Source organism: Anguilla rostrata, chromosome 15 (genome assembly GCF_018555375.3).
Source record: "Anguilla rostrata isolate EN2019 chromosome 15, ASM1855537v3, whole genome shotgun sequence".
Taxonomy (NCBI): Eukaryota; Metazoa; Chordata; class Actinopteri; order Anguilliformes; family Anguillidae; genus Anguilla; species Anguilla rostrata.
The window spans coordinates 31319031-31332111 of NC_057947.1; the positions used below are offsets into that span (position 1 = coordinate 31319031).

At 50.4% G+C, this 13081-nt stretch overlaps 1 long non-coding RNA gene across 1 annotated transcript in view; it reads right to left on the minus strand.

The window, feature by feature from the left end:
• Positions 1 to 686: 686 nt before the first annotated feature.
• Positions 687 to 13081, minus strand: part of LOC135240913 (uncharacterized) — a 107219-nt gene continuing 94824 nt past the window's right edge. Inside the window, exons 2-3 of the long non-coding RNA XR_010325829.1 lie at positions 3296 to 3394; positions 687 to 1059 (exon numbers count right to left, since the gene is read on the minus strand). This is a non-coding gene — a long non-coding RNA (uncharacterized LOC135240913). The remainder of the gene's footprint in view (positions 1060 to 3295; positions 3395 to 13081) is intronic.

Genomic DNA, 13081 nt, shown 5'->3' on the forward strand with positions numbered 1-13081 from the left:
TTATTCCGCAGAACGACGGCTTGAGTGCAGCCACGGCCTCCTCTGCCTCGCGACCTCTGACCTGGAACCTGTTAGGCAGACAACAGGCAGCGAGCGTTCAGCAAGCCGCGCTGGGAACTGGCTTAAAAAAAAAAAAAAAAAAACGCTTTTTTGAATGGAATTAAGAGCCAACAATCTGTTTCCACAGTGGACTCCGCAGGAGCCCGAACGGGGAGGTGTGGGGGGGGGGGGGGATTTTCCCCCACCCCGCTCTGGAGGAATGCGTGTGGGGGATTGTGGGGGGTTTTCTGGACGCGCTTCTTGGCGGCGGCGGCGGCGGCGGCGGCCCTGGCTGTCTGGCCGGCGCGGCGGTAATGAAGCGGTCCGATGACGGTAATGAAGCGGTCCGATGGTCCCGCTCAGCGGCGGCGCGGGGGACCTGACGGCGCTCCCTGGCGCGAGGGCTTTGCCGTCTCCTGGCACAGAAACGCACCGGTGTGTGCGTGCCACCCTCACGAGGGGGGGGGGGGGGGATGGGACGTGCCAGCTCCCCCAAAACCAGACCGCATGACCCAGCGTCTTTTTAAAAGGGGTCACCCTGTGCCCACATAAACGCCAGCGTGGCACAGAGGAGGCAAGGGGGGGGGGGGTGGCAGAGCGCTCCCCACATCTCACCAGCCAGAGAACTGGGCCAGCTCCCCAAAACCAGACCGCAGCCCAGCGTCTTTTTAAAAGGGGTCACCCTGTGCCTACATAAATGCCAGCGTGGCACAGAGGAGGGGGGGGTGGCAGAGCGCTCCCCGCATCTCACCAGCCAGAGAACTGGGCCAGCTCTCCCAAAACCAGACCGCACGACCAGCAGGCGACCTCAGAGGCTTCTTAAAAGGGGGTCCCCCGCCCGGCCCACGTATACGCCAGCGTGGCGCAGAGGGAGGGGGGGGTTTGGGGGTGCGCTTGCGGTTCAGTGCGGGGACTGACGTCGCTCTCCTGGCTTCTCGGGAACAGGCGGCAGATCCAGGCGGCAGCGGATTCCTGGAGGCCCCGTCAGTCAACAGGAACCCGCACACCAGCTCCCAACACCTGTAATAGGTGTTGTTACAGGAGCGCCTTTTCTCTTTAACATAGCCCAAGAGAAAGGGTGCGAAATATTACACATTGCTCTTTAAGAAGAACCCCCCCCACCTCACCCCCACCCCACCCCACATTCGGTAAAAGATTTGTTAGCTGCCGCTTTTTAAAAGCATTTAAAATAAACGGCTGATGAGAAATCTGTTGTTTGTTTTATGAGACAAAGCAGCAACAGACGTCAAGAAGATCACATTGCAAAACATTTCACTAAAGATCGGTTAACGTATTTATATGAATATCTCTATAACAGAGGCGAGGGATTCACCATCCATTCATTTTGAGCACAGTTTTCTTTAATTTGCCATTCTTCTGTACGTCACCCCCCCAGGACAGCGCACTGGGAGTCTGCTGCTCTGGTCTCAGAGATCCGCGGGGTCAGCTGGGTTTTCCCTGTTCGCCTCAAAATCAGCAAGCCTGGTCAGACCCAAGGAAGCCAGGCGAGGCCAGTTAACTGCACGATCGAGTGCTGAGTGAGAGTGAGCAGCAGCGCACCATACAGGTCCCCCAGGGACACTGCAGGCATCGGTGGTGCCCCTTCCCTGCCCGACCCCCCCCCCCCCGGGTGACACTGCGGCGAGGCGGGACCGAGCGTTGGCGGTTTGCAGATAAACGGCGTGTGATGATGGGCGCGGTGCGAAAGGACGGCGGGCTCCGCGGAGTGCGCGGCGGCGGCGGCGGCTGCTTTAACGCCCAATCGTGCGCTTCGCAGATAAATCGGCGGGAAACCGCGGGGGGGGGGCTGTGCGTGCGCGCGGCATGAGGGCGACCGTCGCCACGGCAACCGCATTTAAAAAAAAATTTATTTTATTTTTTTAGAGACCCCGGTTTCTCCATTACCACTTAATTTGGGGTCTCCTAATTCGCACTCCGCAGAAAATCGGTGGCCGTGATATTCACAGCGAGAGGAGAGAAGAAAGCGCCCCTACCCCGCCACCACCCTGGGAAAAGAAAAAAGAGTTTGAAGAGGGGGGGAGGTGGAGGGTGGGGGGGGGCAGAAGCTGAAACCTTTTTTAACAGCACTATAAAAACTCAGCATGATGTAGAAAACACGAAAAGTACCCCGGTGTTCAAATGTGGCGCTTCAGTTTATATGTTTATTTATTTATTTATTCCTCTGTTTAAAATCTTTAGAGGATTTGGTGTGCTTTTTGCTGAATTATCCATTTGAACTCTGCTTTCCATTAGTGTCCGAATGCACGTATATCTGTTTGTGCGTGTGCGTGTGCTCATGAGAGAGCAAGAGAGAGAGAGAGGCAGTGACAGAGAGAGAGAGAGAGAGTGTAGATTCAGTTGCGGCCACCCATTTTATCCTCTTTCTCTGTTTTTTTTTTTCCCTTTTTACACCCCTTCCTCTTTTTTTAAAAACAACGTCCCTATAAACATGTCCGCCCACGCTTCTTCTCTCAGTCTCAGTGACAGGAGGTGCTGCTCAGCTAACATTACATCATACCCCTCTCCCTTCCGGGGGGGGGGGGGGTTATGGGAAACGGGGAGCCCTTTCTCTCCTCTGCCCCCCCACCTAATGAGGACAATGGGGGGTACGACCCGGCGAGGGAGGGGGGGTCCTCGAGTCCCCTGGAAACAACATTAATGGTGACGCTAGACAAGCATGAATGAGACCATGACAGGAGAGGCGAGCAATGGTCCAGAGTCACGGGGGCGTTTGGCTGGGCAGGGGACACAGAGGCAGACAAGCAGGATAAAGGGTGAAGATGACCCCCCCCCCCCCCCTCCAATCGCCACCCCCATCCCCTCACTCTGGCCCAGGATATAGAGGTCAGTCCACCCCCAATACCCTGAAGGACACTTGTGGTGATTCGTCGTTCAGGACAAAGGTCAAAGGTCAGGAGGTGTCCAGGGGTCCTAGCACTGATCTCTGCAGTAGTTACACCCCCCACCCCCAAACCCCAAAACCGGTACCCCAGAAATCCTGAGGAGTGTAGCCTCCTTACCCATCAAATTATGAGCCACTTCAGCCACTCTCTTCTGTAGTCATTTGGACTCTGGAAGTCTCATCTCAAAAAATTTCACTTTAAGCACCACAGCATTTCACTGCACCGCTGGACTGTGGAACACACGTCTGTTCCGAGGATATTGATGAATTGCACATGCAAGTTTGGGAAGAAGGACCGCACCTCCATCCCTACCAGTCACCAATCAACACAACCGGATTTTTTAAGTCACTGACCTGTCCTCCTTCACGTTTCTACACCCCTCTTCTTCCTCTTCTCCTCCTCCTCCTCCCCCTCCCGTGTGTGTACGGGTTCTGTAGGTTTGGATGGATCACCTGCCGGCACAGAGCGAAATACGAGCCGCACACACTTAGTCTGCCATTACCACAATCCCAGCATTCATACAGATCCTCATTCTAAAGGTTACTTAAATGGACTCGACCACAATATCGCCTGTGCTTCGCAACCAATTAATGGCATGCAGGATCCTGTGCTCTTATATGCAGGACTGTGTTGTTTATACACGGGACTGTGTGTTTATATGAACATGTGTGTTTATATACAGGTGTGTGTGTTTATATGCAGGACTGTGTGTTTATATGGACATGTGTGTTGTTTATACACAGGACTGTGTGTTTATATACAGGACTGTGTGTTTATATGGACATGTGTGTTGTTTATACACAGGACTGTGTGTTTATAAGGACATGTGTGTGTTTATACACAGGACTGTGTGTTTATATACAGGACTGTGTGTTTATATGGACGTGTGTGTGTTTATATACAGGTGTGTGTGTTTATATGCAGGACTGTGTTGTTTATACACAGGACTGTGCGTTTATATACAGGATTATGTGTTAATATGTAGGTTTGTGTTTATATGCAGATGTGTGTATTCATATGCAGGATTGTGTGTTTATGTAGGCTTGTGCGCACACAAGAACATGTGTTGAATGGGTTATTCATCTTGGCCTGTAATTTGTAATCAAGATTAGAACCCAGAACTGTGTCAAATCGAGCGTGAAACTCCGCCGTGTGTAAATTCAGTTCTGCTCTTCCTCTCTGACAGGGCCAAATCACTCCAGGCTGATTCACACCAGTGTGAAACTCCAGTGTTAACGTGACGATGACACAGAGAGACGTGCCCCCGGCCGGTGGGGGTGACGGGGGGGGGATAATTTGTGAGCCTGACCCCCAGGAGTGAGGGTCACAGGCGGAGGAACCTGCGAGAGAACGCCTGCTCAACGGTCACCAATCACTTCAGACCGCAGAACAGAAGAGACAGTGATGCATTGTGGGTAGCTGCTCCCGGCCCGCCACGCATCAAAGGGAAAGCGCTTCACGTGAGGGTGACCTGCTGCTGAGGACTGAAACAATACAGCCATGAGCCCCCTGCCCCCAGACCATTAGAGCCGCTTTCCAAGCAGAGAGGCAGGGACTGCCCACACACACACACGCGCACGCGCACGCGCACGCACACGCACACAGACACACAAACATTCACACACACACACACGCACACACACGCACACACACACACACCACACACACACGCACGCACACACAAACACCACGCACACAACACACAGCACGCCACAGCACGCGCCACAAACACAGCGGCGCGCGACACACACGCGCGCGCACACACAGCGCCCCAACACCGCACACGCCAGCACACACCACACGCGCGCACACACACGCACACGCGCGCACACACACACGCACACACACGCACACACACATGCGGCGCACACACACACACGTGCGCACACACACACAGCGCACGCACGCACACAAACATTCACACACACACGCAAACACACAAACACACAGAGACACAGACACTCGCAGGACAAACACACGCACACACACACTCACATGCACGCATACCCACACTCACAGACAGTCACACACAGATACCCACACTCATGGACACCAACTTCCGTAAATGCATGCATATACACACTCACGGACACACAAATGCACACACACCATCACACCTAGCACATGCAAATAAATGGGCGTGTACACACTCTCGTGTGCGCTCAAAATTACACAGAGAAGGGAGACATTTTCACATACGCGATCAAACATAGAGCCCACAGACACAAACACACACTCTCGCACACACAATTTAATTTACAACTGAGCTGAACATCCAACACCTACGCTCACATTTGTAAGCCATTATTTACACTCATTCATTCAAAGGTAATCTTACATTTATGTAACATAGCCTGCTCTCATTTGAATCACTTCATCAGGAAAGGGAAGAAAACACACATATGGTGTAGAAAGGATGTACACTCCGGTGTGAATGTATTTATAAAGGTGCTGTTTCAGCTATCTGGCCCAACTAGTTACAATATTTTCAGTACTTCAGTACAATGTTACATCTCCAGGATTCCTCATTTTCTCCACATCGCATTAGAGCGTGCTCCAAACCGAGTTCCCAGCACCGAATCGCATATTTTAACCCAGCGGACAGCGTTCCTGAAGACCTGCACATCTGCATGCTTACTGCCACAGGCTGCATGCTTACTGCGACAGGCTGCATGCTTACTGCATGCGTACTGCCACAGGTTGCATGCTTACTGCCACAGGCTGCATGCTTACTGCGACAGGCTGCATGCTTACTGCGACAGGCTGCATGCTTACTGCGACAGGCTGCATGCTTACTGCCACAGGCTGCATGCTTACTGCCACAGGCTGCATGCTTACTGCCACAGGCTGCATGCTTACTGCCACAGGCTGCATGCTTACTGTGACAGGCTGCATGCTTACTGGCACAGGCTGCATGCTTACTGTGACAGGCTGCATGCTTACTGCCACAGGCTGCATGCTTACTGCCACAGGCTGCATGCTTACTGCCACAGGCTGCATGCTTACTGCACAGGCTGCATGCTTACTGCACAGGCTGCATGCTTACTGCCAACAGGCTGCATGCTTACTGAAGCTTGCTACTGCCACACTGCATGCTTACTGGACAGCTGCCTCCTGAAGACTTGCACCCCTGCATGCTTACTGCGACAGGCCCCACCGCCCCACCCCCCCCCCCCCCCAGGTCCTGGGGATCGATAGCGGGGGCAGAGCCCGGAACGATTTATCCACCCCCCGGCAGACACTGTCACCCAGAGAAATCGCAAAAGATCAATTTACACAGCCCCAGCGCAGGAAAGTCACTGATACAACGCTGGTGATCAGGTCCATGTCTATCACACAAGCCTCTCTCTCTCTCTCTCTCTCTCTCTCTCTCCTCTCTCTCTCATGCGCACGCTCACCCTCTCTCCAAAAATCCTTATGCTGCAGTGTAACATCTTGTCTTCATCACAACAAAAATAAAACATGAAAATTTATGAAGGAATATCTTTTCTGATGAGGTCATGACTGCCAAGCAGTGAAATTGGAGGGAAACACCACCGTAGCCTAGCCACCCAGCTAACTGTACAAAGTCAAATTACAGTTTAATTACAGCCCCGTAGTCTCAGTGAACGGACTGTAATTCAATCACACTCTCTTGAATATACTGTACAGCACTGATAACAGCTTTATCTCTGCATTTCACTCCGAACCGCAGGCGTGGGGAAATGAGCGGGCTGTTTCTGAGGGAGCGCTCGTCCTGTGGTTTGAGCGCTTAGCGCAGTGCTGTTCAGCGAAGCGCTCAGCGCGTGGAAGTACAGGAACGGGGGGGGAACCCAAATCAGCCTCTGTTCCGGGGGGGGGGGGGTTTGGGGAGCATACCCGAGGGGTTCCCCCCCGCCCCAGCTTTTTCACACAGTGCCTGGGGGAAGCCTTCCTGACATGAGAAGGCAGGCCCTGGGCGTAAGGGGCGAGGGATCCGACACTGATCGCTGGATTCATTTTCAGCTCCAGCATCTGGGGTCAGGGGGTCAGAGGTCATGAAAACAAAAGCAGACCCCCCCCCATTCATCTACAGCCCAGTGTTGTCTGAGGTGAGGCTTTGAGGCAGGGATTGGCGATATTTACACACACATGCACATGCACACGCACACGCACACAAACACGCACACACACACCTCTGTGCCACCTGGAGCAAACCGTGAGACCTGCACTTCCACCTCTTCTTCAGCAGTTCGATTAGATTAACACTCATTTTTGGAGCCATCTTGTATTTTTTGTAATATTTTGGCATTGCTAGCAGTGTTACGTCAGACCATTCTAAAGACAAAACTAACAGGCTATTAGGTGTATCCTTCCACAATCTAAAAAGTTACTTGATCACAAAGCGACATTAGTCCCATTTCTGAACTTAGCTAGCATTCTCTCAAAATCATATTTATATTGAACTTTGTTAGCGGTTGTTTTATTTCTTCAGACAACCCAACGGAAATAAAATAACCAATCTCAGCTTTGTGCCAGGGAGGCTTAATGAGATGTTAAGTCATTTTTTATTGCGGTTGACATTACAATGTTTTGATAGCCGGCACATTTACGTCGGTGGAAGTCACAATGATATTAAAATGATGTACAGGCATTCCATTGTGTCACGAACATCGGGCCTCGCCAGCGCAGCTGGTTGACCAATCAGCATCCCGAACTGGAACTATTTAAAATTGATGGTTATTTTCCGTTGGGATGTTTGATTTTTGACTGCTTTCCAGGGGCAGGGAGTGTGGTGTGTGGGTTTTGGGCTGGGCGGTCAAGTTTAGCGGTCATGCTTTTTGGAGGTGTGTGATGTAATGATTATACGTTTGGAGGGAAGGTTCACGCTGTAATTAGTTTGTGTCTGAGGCCCAGGCAGAGCGATCCCTTACGCAGAAAGCTCTCCTGTCTCCCGCGCAGACACTCCCGCTACCAGCAGCGGCTCGGTCCTCCAGAAAGCATCGGAGTAAAGTTGTTTTAAAAAGCACGTTTTTCAGAAACTTATCACACGCTTTAGGAGGACATGACGTACCTGCGGACGCAAAGCAAGAAAAATGGCGGGAGCAGCGGGCGACGGCCCATTTTTCAGGCCCCCGCCAAACAAGGCGGAAGTCCCCTCGCCAGGTAGCTGTAAAAAGCTCCCCCCCCCCCCAGTAACGCCGCCAGCAATTCATCAACCGTAAACCCCCCCCCAACAGACACCACATCACTGCACCATAAATCAGGGTAATTCTGTGCATGCCTTGAACTCTGACACCCTCCCACCCCCGACGCACACAAACACACACACACACACACACACTCTGTCCCTCTCTCTCTCACACACACACACACACACACTCTGTCCCTCTCTCTCGCACACATGCATGCGCATACACACACACCGACAATCTGTCTCTGTCACACACTCCCTATCACACACACACACACACACACACACACATACATACAGTGACACTCTCTCTCACACACAAACACACACACACACACTGACACTCCGTCTCTGTCACACACTCCCTCTCTCTCTTTCACATACACACACACACAGACAAACACATTCTCTCACACTCTCACACACTTCACTGTAAGTAACAGCATAAGAGTCACATGTAAATACATAAAAAAGCATTTGAGTAGAATTCAGCTTTTATGTATGTGTAACTGTTTATGGCAGCATTTGCGTGTGTGTATGTATATTTGAATCTGTGTGTGTGCCTTTGACCATGTGTGTGTGCGTTTGACTGTGTGTGCATGTGTGTGTGTGCGAGTGTGTGTGGGGGGGGGTGTGGGGGGTGGTTATTAGTCACCATCCAGATTGAAGCCTGGTTGCATCTAAATGGTTCACTTTAGGAGCCATTCATCTTCTGCTCAGACCATTCTCATTACACCAGAGCCTCACTCCCAGCCTGCAGCTGCATGATGGTACTGCTGGAAATTAATAATCCTCCCAACCCCCCCTGCAGCCCTGCTACCTCACAGTGCCCCCCAACCCCTTCTGCAGCCCTGCTACCTCACAGTGCCCCCCCAACCCCCCCCCCCCACCCCGCAGCCCATGCTACCCCACAATACACCCCCCCAACCCCCCTACAGCCCTGCTACCCCACAATGCCCCCCCAACCACTTCTGCAGCCCTGCTACCTCACAGTGTCTCCCCCAACCCCTCCTGCAGCCCTGCTACCTTACAGCACCCCACAACCCCCTGCAGCCCCACAGTCCCACCCCCTGCAGCCCTGCTACCTGACATGCCCACCCCACCCCCCTGCAGCCCTGCTACGCCAGTGCCCCCACCCAACCCCCCCCTGCAGCCCTGCTACCTTACAGCACCCCACAACCCCCTGCAGCCCCACAGTACCCTCTCAGCAGCAGCCCCTCACCACGCCCCCCCTCTCTTATGTTTATCACATATCAGGTACACATCACCCACAGGTCTTCACAAACATATTTTTTACAGGTGGAGGTGTTCTAACCCCATTATGAAGCCTACAGCAGTAAGCAGCTATAAATGGGAGCGAGGAGGGGGGGGTTACCAGCTTAAAACAGAGGGAACTGAAAAGTACCCCCCCCTCCTTAAAGCCCCCTAAAAGAGTGTTCTACGCCCGCACAGTATGAAGAAGGGGACAGTTATTAATACAGACTTAAGCAGAATTCCACTCCAACATCACTGGAGTAAAATAACACACACACACTTTCACAAACACAGAGACATGCACACACACACACACAGGGGTAAAGTAACCTACACACACAGAGAATGGGAAAGGGAGGGAGAGATGAAGGGAGAGTGAGGGAGAGGGAGAGAGAGAAAAGAGAGAGGGAGAGAGAGAAAGGAAGAGAGAGAGAGGGAGGGAGAGGAAGAGAGATAGAGGGAGAAAGAGAGAGAGAGAGAGGTAGGTGGGTGGAACGTGGTCTCTTCCAGCTGCTCCCTCATGCAGTAGGCTCACTGACAGAGGGCTATTGAGAGCTCAGCGGTGTCTGATATATGGGACGATATGATGCAGTGACACTCAGTAAGGGGGGGGGGGGGGGGGGGGATTAGGCAGTATTAATGACGCCGATCGGCAGACAGGAATTAGGGGAAATTAGCAGGTCTCTCGCACCCATGAGCAGGCAGAGGGGTTTCGATGGGGCTGATAAAGAACCATGCAGTTTAAAGGAAAGTCATTATGGCATTAATTATACTACAACCAGAGTCGCCACCTCCAACACCTCTCCTCTCTGCCTGACCCCCCCCCCCTGCCCCCCCATGGATATGACTGCATGTTAGGCGTGATGAACGGCAGCATCGACACAGTTATCGACTCGAATAAAAGTGTCACTCTCAAAATCAATGGTGTGATAAGCATGTTGTCGCAAGTGTGACATCTGAAGGTAATATATTAATGCAACCCCTTTGGAGATTCTTCTTGCTTGAAGACAACGCCGCATCTTTTATTTTGAAGGGAAAAAAAAGTTCTATATCTTAGATTATGTTTGACCCGAACATATTAGAACTGACAGGGCGGAAAAAGAAAAATGGTGATGGCAAGCCCAGATACCAGGGGAGATGGGGAGGGAGGGAGGGAGGGAGGGAGAGCAAGTGAGAGATAGAGAGAGGGGACTGAAAGACAAAGATATCAATAAATAAGATGGTATAGTTAGACAGAGATAGAGAGATATTCTTCAGCCCCCTCTGAAGATGTTTTTTTTTTTTAAATCATGCAGACCACAACTTGACAGAGTTAAAAAAGCACAGTGCCTAAAACTAATATTCCCCTCAAGATGAAAAGCTACCCCATTACCTGTCCTGCACCTCATTCACACCTCTCCATTCCGTACTCCCCCCTCTCCTTCCTGCTCTTCCTCTTCATCAAACTCCCTCAGACCCAGCAGCGAGAGAGAGCCAGGCGCCCCCCACGTGTCCCTGGGGCTGAATCCAGGCCAGACCCCTCCCTGACTGACTCAGTGACAAAAACGTACCCCCAACGCCCCCTGCAGAACAAACGCACCTCTGGTGGTTTATGAGACAGGTGAAACCCAGGGAATGTATTTGTAGGGGCATTCTAAGTGTTCATGAGGCTTCTTTAAAGGTACAGGGAACTGAAGTCTGTGAATTCTTTGCTGACGTGTTGTTTTAATACTTTCTGCGTTCACAAATTGCCGAGAAATATTTTTTAATGATTCTTGCAGAACATATCAAAGCCTATGCTGAAATTGGCTTGCTTTCCGCCTTGCCTAACCGGCAGGTTTTCAGTGGGTGGGGTTAACTGGGTGTTAGTTACGTAAGAACTTTAAGTCCAGTGAAACCCATTCATGTAATATGTAAATGACGTTCTTTCTGCTCTTGTGCAGGTAAGGCAAGCTAAGTTAAAAATCCCGGAGCAATGCCCCTTCTCTGGATGCTGAGAAAGCAATATGCTTTTTTTCTTTTACTACAATTTTATGGTTACAATTGCGCTTTTAAAAAAAAACTTGAAATAAATATTAAGAAGACAATCAATTGTCATTTCTGAGGAATGTAATCACAATCTGAGTTGAGTTTCCTGAACGTTTAAATGCTTATAAAGCTTCTTTTACTGCTGAAAAACTCCTGCTCCTTATAAAAGAAAACTGCTCTTCTGCTACATTACTTGTACAAAGCACCGTGTTCACCTGTTCCTTCCAAAAGACAAAGGTCCCCTCAGTGGAAACCCTCATTAGGTACATGCACTAAAACATTAAAGTGGGATAAATTACAGCCCATTTATTAAGAAGGAATGAATGAAAGCACTTTAATGTAATCTTCTGCTTTTTTTTTTTTTTTAATTCCGGTGAGCGCAGGAAAAAATAGGTAATTCAAAGTTACTAGAATTTCCCCAAAAGCAAACCTCTGTTATACAATACAAAATATAATTTCGTATATGTCTTTGGCAAAGAGTTTCGCACTTTTTTTTAAATGACCCTCATTGTGAAAATTCAATTGAAATTTAATGGTAGCAAGGCAAACTGGAGACGGTTCACAGCCGTGCTGTAGTGTTGCTCAAAGACAGATATTACCCAGAAGTTCTTCCCGCTGCAGCTGCCCTGGTCACCTGCAAGTGCTGTTATTGTGGAGTGGAAATGTCCGGGAGCAACAACAGCCCAGCCTTGAAGCGGTAGGCCACACAAACTCACAGAACAGGACCGCAGAGCGCTGAAATGCGTAGCGCATAGAAATGGTCTGTCCTTGGTTGCAACACTCACTACCGAGTTCCAGACTGCCTCTGGAAACAATGTCAGCATGAGAACTGCTCGTCAAGAGCTTCATGAAATGGGTTTCCACGGCCGAGCAGCTGTACACAAGCCCAAGATCACCATGCGCAATGCCAAGCATCAGCTGGAGTGGTGTGAAGCACATCACCATTGGACTCTGGAGCAGTGGAAACAGGTTTTCTGGAGTGATGAATCACACTTGAACCATCTTCCAGCCTGATGGATGAATGGGTTCGGCAGAATGCTAAGAGACCGCTACTTGTCCGAATGCATAGTGCCAATTGTAAAGTTTGGTGGAGGACGAATCACGGTCTGGGGCTGTTTGTCAAGGTTTGGGCTAGGCCCCTTAGTTCCAGTGAAGAGAAATAATGCCACAGCATACAATAATATTCTAGAGAATTGTGTGCTTCAAACTTTGTGGCAACAGTCTGGGGAAGACCCTTTCCCATTTAAGCATGACAATGTCCTCGTGCACAAACCAAGATGCGTAAAGAAATGGTTTTGCTTTGTTTGGTGCTGAAGAACCTGACTGGCCAGCACAGAGCCCAGACCTCAACCCCATCAAACACCTCTGGGATGAACTGGAACTTCGACTGCAAGCCAGGCCCGATCGCCCAACCAAAATCTAGTGGAAAGCCTTCTCAGAAGAGTGGAGGCTGTTATAGCAGCAAAGGGGGGGACCAACACCATATTAATGCCCATGGTTTTGGAATGAGGTGTTCGACTAGCACAACTGGATGTGATGTTCGGGTGTTCACATACTTTCAGCCATGTAGTGTACTTTTGGCCATGTAGTGTGTGTGTATAAATATAAAACACTAAATTATTCATATGCTTTGTAGATATATCACCTATCACCTATGTCTGTTCTGCAAATGAAATCAAAATATTATATAAAGAAGCAAAAGGAAAAATCAATACAGAACAAATAT